At 41.1% G+C, this 7,103-nt stretch overlaps 1 pseudogene; it reads left to right on the forward strand.

Moving 5' to 3' along the window:
• Positions 1-1,576: 1,576 nt before the first annotated feature.
• On the forward strand, positions 1,577-6,470 carry LOC120567377 (annotated as a pseudogene).
• The last annotated feature ends 633 nt before the right edge of the window (positions 6,471-7,103 follow it).

Here is a 7,103-nt window from a genome sequence, read left to right on the forward strand (position 1 = left end):
AAATGTCCCGCTTGCACCGCTTATGACTTAAATATCAGACTACAATGGTAGAGCTCTTCAAACATTGTGCTAAAACAGTAAAAGCCTAGAAAAAAAAATACCATTACCCCAAGATAAGACATTGTTGAAACAAATTTACCACTTTGACAAAGAAGACAGTGTCAAAGTTTACTCAGTCAATCTGTAAATGAGAATCAGCACACAATACTGTACCTCAACTATGACGCCAGTGAGTTTAATTAAAAATAAATGTTGATTCAAGTCTGTAACAGTGATGGATCCTTGACAAATACCGTAGTGTTTAATACAATGTTTAAAGTGTGATTTTCTTTTCATGTCCCCCCTCTTTGTAAAGGGACATTGATACCTGTCTGTTTCTGGCTCAGCCATCTAGAAAGTTGTCTGTCCGTTCAGCTTTTTATAGCTCTATGAAATGACTTTCAGTAGCAATTACCCAAAGTTGTTCTTGTCCAGGTTTATCTGGCAATAAAATGCAACTCTGGGCTATCTCTGTGTTCATTTAGATCTGCAATCTAACTGGCCCACTAAACTACAGAGAGTCCCTCGCATTTCAGCCCAATCAACAGAAATGCTCTGCAGCCCCAGACTGCTGTTTAATAGGATATTAACATCCTAATCAATCAGCTTAATTGATATTTTTTAGGCATTAACGCTCTCAAACTCTAACAGATGTAATTGTCAGATAGGGAGTGGGATCCCCATCGGCAGTAATTGGGCCATTATGGATGCAGGCATGACTGAGAGATTTAGAATGACACTGACATGGGAGATAGATAGAGCCAGAGCCTTTGTGGGTGGATCTGTATATCACTCATGCTTGGGCACCAGAGGATTTCCTGCTAAAGTGCTGGTCTAAATTAGCCGGGGTTGCACTCAGATGTCATTTTAACAATCCTGCGTATGTGTGGAAATGTACATGCGAGTAAATGTGTAACGCGTGCATTTTGTCTCGCCCGTGCCAGGGTTTCAGCCCAAAAGTTCCCGGCGTGTCAGTGGCAATGATGCCATATGGCATCTTGTGTCGACTGCATTTGCGTTGTGTGTTGTGCCATAAGAGCCTGGAGCTGAGGAGTGACTTTGGCGTCTTCATTAATCCTGGCTAACTCCTGTGTGCCAGGAGCCCAGTTCCACCAGAGCCTGCTGATGCTAGCACAATGTCACAGCTCACTCAGTCACTGCTCCTTCAGTGCACAGTAGGAGGAAAGGGACCAATTGTTTGCAAAATACCTTTCATTACTCCATTGGCTGAGAGCATTTCAAGTGAATTTGTGTGAATTATTGCCCATAGCTGAGTTTATGATGAGAAAATTTTCTGTAAGTGCACTTCGAAGATGTCTTTTATTGAAGCTTGGTCAAAGTAAAGCACTGAAAAAGGACTTCAGAGGCTAAGTAGGAAAATAAACCAATGTCATTCTTTTTGAATATTTTCTTGCTTAGCTCCCTAAGAATAAAAGCTATTAAATGCAACTTTGGGCATTTGCATGTGTTTTTTGGGGTCAGGATCAGACATAGAAAAGTTGAAACTGCATTAAGTCTCCTATTCACGCACCTGAAGATGATAAGTCCCACTTCTATGACAGGTAAGACTGTTTTCTTCATGTGAAATAATGGAGTTTGTATTTTTGTTTGAAAACCAGTCCGTTGAACTGAATTCAAATGTATTCAGCTATCTTATTTTTTCTACACCATATCTACAGTAGATCCCTGAGACAATGCACGTTCTAAGTGTCATTTGATTGGTCTGTACTTGTAATGCTTTGATCGTGTGTTGCATGCTTTCAACGGAGAAGCACTGCCTTTCTTGTGAGGGGTAATACAAAGTGGAACAAGCATCTTGTTTCCATAACAACTGGATGCTAATATCAGTTTACCTGCTGCCTTGATACAGGCATGTTGGAGTCTTTAACAACGTTTAATTATTACTGCAACATATTTCTCGACCGGCACTTTCTTCAAATTTTTTGTTGTTGGGGAAAATTTGAATCCCAGCTTTTCTTTTATTAAGATTGATTGGTTGCTAAAAAAACATTTAGTGGCTAAATGCCCCTGCCCTCGGGGCTCTGACCCACAAACAGATGTGCGCGAGCACCGATGCGTCGCTGCTTCAGAGAAGATCGGAGAAAGGAACACAATTTTACTTCATGTCTTATTCATCAGTAAGCAAACACCTAGTCTACATCCACGATGTTCCACTATCGGGATTGCGCCGGTGCTGCTGAAAATTCTGCCAGGTGTCACTGTTTTCGACCGGATGTCCGTCCCCTTCCTCTGTCTTTGTGTTGGAATTCTAAACTTTCTGAGGACTATGGTTAACTGCTCCTCAGATCTCTGCAGGGTGAATCCAGACAGCTAGCTAGACTATCTGTCCAATCTGTTGAACGACTAAAACTACTTTTGAACGTACACGTGTTCCACCAAAACAAGTTCCTGTCCCGAGGCTAATTTGCAGAGGCACCGTGACTCCGTCCAGCATTCACGATTGTGATTGGTTTAAAAAAGAAGAAATGCCAATAAACCAGAGCACGTTTTTCACCCATACTGGAATGCTGTGTGGACTAGCCAGACCCTCCTCCGCAGCGCTGTGGAGGAAGGTCTGGCAAAGCAAGACTAGCAAACACCTAATATTATCATACCACATGTTTAAAACAAACGTGACTACTGTTAGCAATGCGGCGACGATGCGCATTGAGTTCAGGCTCGTTCACGGGAGGGGTAGATTACGCACAGTGGGGCAAGGAGGCTTTTCATTGGTTCTTTCCATGTGGACCGCGAGGCAGTGATTGGTAGGCGTTTTTACAGGATTACAGCAGCTACAGATGACAGATCTTTTCCGCTCATTTTTCAGAGCCCATAAATGATTTATTGCTGTTAGGGGTGTGAAGACCATTTCAAACAATATATAAAAAGTTTATAATGGAAATAGTTACCAACCCTGCTTTTAAATCAGATCAAGCAGCAGTGATGAATACAGGGGTTATTTGGGACGGCATGCAGTTGAATCTCAATCAGGACAAATGTATGCATCGCTTGAAAGCACAAAGCCTTTGTGTAAATCATTTTAAGAACCCAATATCACTGTGACAACAGCTGATCATTTTGTAACACGAGTAAATACAAAATAGGACAGTAAAAGAAAAAAGAAAACAGGCAAAAACAAACTGTTGTACCTCTGTAAATATGGTCCGGTATCACTTAATCTGACTTTCTGGTAGTAGTTAATGGGTTTACTAATGGTATACCTTGTATCTATATTGGTACTAATTTTGTTTACCCCATAGTAAAGTCTGGGGTGGCAGTAGCTCAGTCAGTAGGGAGTTGGGTTGGGAACAGGAGGGTTACTGGTGGTATACTGGTAGCTGGAGAGGTGCCAGATCACCTCCTGGGCACTGCCAAAGTGTTCTTGAGCAAGGCACCCAACTGCTCATGGCGCCTTTCCCTCACTCTGACATCTCTCCATTAGTGCACGTAGAGGTACTGAGCATGTGTGTGTAATTCAGGCCTGTGTGTAATGTGTGTAATAACAACTGAGTGAAAAAAAAGAGTGTAATTTCCTCTTGCGGAATTAATAAAGTATACATTATTATTATTATTATTATTATATTATTATTATTATTATTATTATTATGATTTGTTGGGAATGCATCACTGGTATTCAGTTGAAGCCATATTTGCTGGTGATTCTTTCCTGGCTGTGGCTGTCATGCATTGCAAAAGGAAACCTTACCTGCTTCTTGCTATTGCTAAATGCAAACTGAAAATGAAAAAATGTGCGCTGATTCATCAACTTTTAATAAATCCTTTATCCTGACTTACTCTAGGTATTTGAATTTTGAATGATTTGAATCTGAACTTGCTGATAACACATTACGCCCATTATGACACAGCCTTTTCCCTGGACAGGCAAGGTGCTCTGAACAGAGCCATTACACCAAGGTCAATTGCATTTGTCAGAACGTGTCTAACTGAACCTAGCACATTATCTCATTGTTTTTCCTTGAGGGCCTATGCATCTGTTCAGCTAGCAAATGAGCCCAGAAAAGAAGACAATGCTGACAGTTCTCCTGTCACTGTATTCAGGTCACAGAGTCTGGTAGTTAGATCAGACTGCTTCAGTGCCGGAGGAGACTCCACTGTCTGGAACATCATTTATTAGCATATGAGTGATCAGTTTCCGCTATAGACTATATTCAAAGCAGTCTTTGTATAATGTGTGTTTTATGTTAACATTTCAAACCTGCATCTGTCTCATGTCAAGCTTCCGAATCCACAATGTTAAGGTTTGATTGCATTGCAGATCGAGAGCGAGAAAGAGAGAGAGAGAGGGTGAGAAAAAGAGAGAGAGGGAGAGAGAGAAAGAGAGAGAGAGAGAGAGAGAGAGAGGGAGAGAGAGAGAGAGAGAGAGAGAGAGAGAGAGAGAGAGAGCGAAAGCAGCTGCAGAGGGGTGAGGATCTCACAATATTGTTCTGAGACATTTTCAGCATTTTTCCTATTCATTTTTGTTTCAGATGTTCTGTTTCCATGACTGTCAAACATATGGAGGAAGGGAAATGGGACTCGGGCAAGTCCATCCAACAAATTGATTATCTTTTTCAAATGTTGTCATGACTGTTTTGAGAAGACGTTGAACATGAATGTGTGTTTAAACCTCAGCTTATTGGTGCTTCAGAGTGCAGGTCTATTGATAATTGGTGAGGTTTTGACCTGATTGATTCTATGTGAATTCTGTATGTCTTGCTCCAGCCTACAAAAGCTACAGTAATGATGATTCTGAAGGTTTTCACTAAGCAAACTAACCCCTCATTAAAGCCTGTCAGACATGATCGAAGGGCAGGTTTTTGTGTTGTTAATACGATTAATAGTCCTGCTTTTACTATGAAGTCTCAAGGCATTTGGAAACACACACACACACACACAGTCTCTGTCTCAGTCTCTCAGTATTTCACCTTGCTTTCCGGCCTTTTCACCATCTTGTCACTTGTCTCGCTCTGACAGTCTTATATAAGTGAGAAAAACTGTGTTTGCACATACACACATACACAAATACACACATACACACACATGCACACGTGCAGGGTAAGCAGTAAGTGCCAAAATGGCACACACACACACACACACACACACACACACACACACATTTCCTCACTACTGAAATGTGTGTTTATACATTTTATGGGAACACCTTAATTTGTTGTTACATAATAGATATATCGTTGTGAGGCTGTTCCCAGGTACAGCTGTGAGCTAAATGCTAATTGCTAATGATTAGCAGATATGTTTACCATTATCACTGTTTTGGTTTAGCCTGTTTGCATGCTAACATTTTGCTAACTAACAATAAACAGTGGAGGATGAAAGGTGTTGTTAGTTTTGTAGGTCATTCATTAAAGTATAGAGACAATTGAAAATTCAGGTCAGGGGATCGTTAGGAGTTATTACAATTTATTGTGTAGGGAACATGAAGGTCTGTACCATTTCATAGTTTTCAAGACATTTCACTGAAAACCACAAATGTCAACTTCATGGTGGCACTAGAGAAAGGGTCAGGAGTATGGGCTGAAATATGTGCCACCAGAAACTGAATTTGAATCATTTATATTTGAATTTGAATTGCTATACTTGAATAATTGCATTGAAAAACTGAATTTGAATCACATAATTTGAAATTGTATTGTTTAATTTGAATCATTCCATTGAAAAACTGAATCTGAATAGTATAATTTGAAATTGAATTTATTCGTTTGTAACTGAAGTCTAATAAAATTTGATCTTCACTGAAAATTCAACTCTCTATATATCCTCACATTCAGTTCTCACTATTCAGATTCAGATCAGCAAATTCAATTTCCAAGTTACTGAGACAGACATCCGGTACTTGGAGGAGATGAAGGAAGAGCAATCGGTAGCAGATCGATAGGTAGAGTTCAGTGGCGCAGGATTAGCACTAAAGATGCCAAACTGTTTTTGGATGTTGGAACAAAAGAAATGACAAAAAAACAGCAAGGGATAACAGTTCACAGGTGAGAACGTGTTTTATGATATATATCCGCCTTGGACCTGCAATCTGAGCCTCTGGCGCAGCGGGAGGTGGAGAGTTCGTACGGGCGCGCAGCCGCGTCTCTTTCCCCGGGCAGGAATACTGCTTTGCCTCGCTGCTGCGCCGGTCCCCGCTGATCCAGATCGGACCGGCCAAAGACAGAGTGGTGATCGGCAGGATCTTCCACATAGTCCAGGACGACCTGTATGTAGATTTCGGCTGGAAGTTCCACTGCGTTTGCCGGCGGCCGGCAGACGGAGAGAAGCTAAAGCGGGGCAGCAGAGTCCGTTTGCGGCTGCAGGATCTGGAGATCACTGCCCGCTTCCTGGAAGCCAAAACCGACACCACGCTGCTGGAGGCCCGGGCCGTACTGCTGGGACGGCTGGAGGGAAGGGAAGCCCGGGAGAACTAGAACCAGGACTCAGCGGAGCGGACTGTCACAGCCTGCTGAAGTTTAAATCACAGGTTTCCTAAAGGGAGTCTGGCGGGACTCGGACTGTGGACGACGAAACATGATTTTAAGTCTCGTTAAATAAATAACTACATGCAGAACTAAATGAATAAATAGTGGAGCAGTGAGCCTGGACATTTCAGTCTGTTAAACTTCACTTTGAAGCAGAACCTCTTAGTTCAGAAGGGTGAAGTTTGGACTCAGATCTGTGAACTGATTATAATAAATATTCTTTTTATAAACACATGAATTAGTCTCTTTGTTTTGTTTGTTACTGCACATGATGATAAAGCTACACTTTTAAATCACAAACAAAACTAACTTTAATATGTATATAAACGCTCTAAGGAAGGAGACAAACGATCAGATATTAGAGTTGATTAAAAATAGACTCAAATAATAATTTACTATTTTGCGTTTTAATGTGGAAACATCTTGTATAAACTCAGGGGACTGACTCTTACATCACATTGTATTGCAGGCTTGCTGATGTACAAAGTAAACCAATGCAATTCAAATGTTTAAATTAATTAACATGTATTTTCAAATATGGATAGTCACACTATTTTGCATGCAGTAGGCTAGGCTAAAGTAAGT

The sequence above is a fragment of the Perca fluviatilis genome, chromosome 10 (genome assembly GCF_010015445.1).
Source record: "Perca fluviatilis chromosome 10, GENO_Pfluv_1.0, whole genome shotgun sequence".
Lineage (NCBI taxonomy): Eukaryota > Metazoa > Chordata > Actinopteri > Perciformes > Percidae > Perca > Perca fluviatilis.